We start from the raw sequence: 1166 nt of genomic DNA, 5'->3' as shown, positions 1-1166 counted from the left end.
GAGCCTTCACCGTGGGCGAGTTTTGTTCTGGCTGAGCAGTTTCTCTGCGGCCCAAGGGACCTGCATTGGTTTTTTGGGTCGGGTTAGGGGCAGAGAGGGGGAGTGATGGGGCTGTGGGGGGTGGAGGTGGGACTTCGTTTCACTTAGTTTTATACCCTCCACGATGTTCTTTCCCATCAAGGACGGGAACACACCACCCACAAAATGACCTTGGAGAGATTTTTGTTATTTTTTAGATAGGAAAAACAAAAAAAACAAAAAAACCCCAAGTAACCATCTGAGCTATTTTGACGGTGGAGGCAATGAATCCTGGGGAAAGCCAGACTCCCAAGCCCCAGACGCCCCTGCCTGCTGAATTAGGTCCCCGCCCAGCGCTGGGACGGTCATGGGCTCTGGGATCCTGCGGGATTTGGAGGGTCCCCGCCCAGCGCTCAGACAGTCACAGGCGGGATTTGGAGGGTCCCCGCCCAGCGCTCGGACAGTCACAGGCTCTGGGATCCTGCGGGATTTGGAGGAAGCAGCTGTGCTGGGTCCAGGCTGACTCTGCCCACGCCCGGGCGGGAGATGCTGACTTCACACTCACCTCTGTGAAGATCACAGGATTTAAGCTGTCAGCGTGGGACAGGCATCTGCTTGAAGGATGATTGTGCCAACAAAGCCGCCTCCCTGAGCCATGCTTGATGTGAGGCTCCTCCTGCCTCTGAGCAAATGCTGGCTGCCCAGCCCGGGAGCTTCCGGAAGCTGTTTGCTTCCTGTGTGCAGGAGGAAATGTGTGTCTGCAGCCATGTGTGGGCCGCTGTCTCCTGCTGTGCCCGACCTTCCTCTCGACGAGAGCTCTGTGCTCTGTGGGCTCTGGAAGGACGTTCCGGGCCTGGTGGGTCTTGAGAGTGTTGGGCAGCGGCCGCCCTGGGGGAAGGACCCTCACCAGGCTGGCCCGGGGCAGAAGTGGGAAGGATAGGGCTCAGTTGCCGCCCAGCTCTGTGTGCCACGTCCCTGCAGGGACCCTGGAAGCTGAGAGGGGCGGCTGGGTGGCCACGCAGAGGGGTGGGAGGTGAGGGGCCTGAGGAGCGCGTGAGGTGCCGCGTTCCCCGGACAGCATGGCTCACACGCAGGGAGGCTCATTCATGCTCACTCAACACGGCCGTGTCAAGGCACCGGAGGACTCG

Source organism: Chlorocebus sabaeus, chromosome 2 (genome assembly GCF_047675955.1).
Source record: "Chlorocebus sabaeus isolate Y175 chromosome 2, mChlSab1.0.hap1, whole genome shotgun sequence".
Lineage (NCBI taxonomy): Eukaryota > Metazoa > Chordata > Mammalia > Primates > Cercopithecidae > Chlorocebus > Chlorocebus sabaeus.
Note: the sequence above shows the minus strand (reverse complement) of the source record.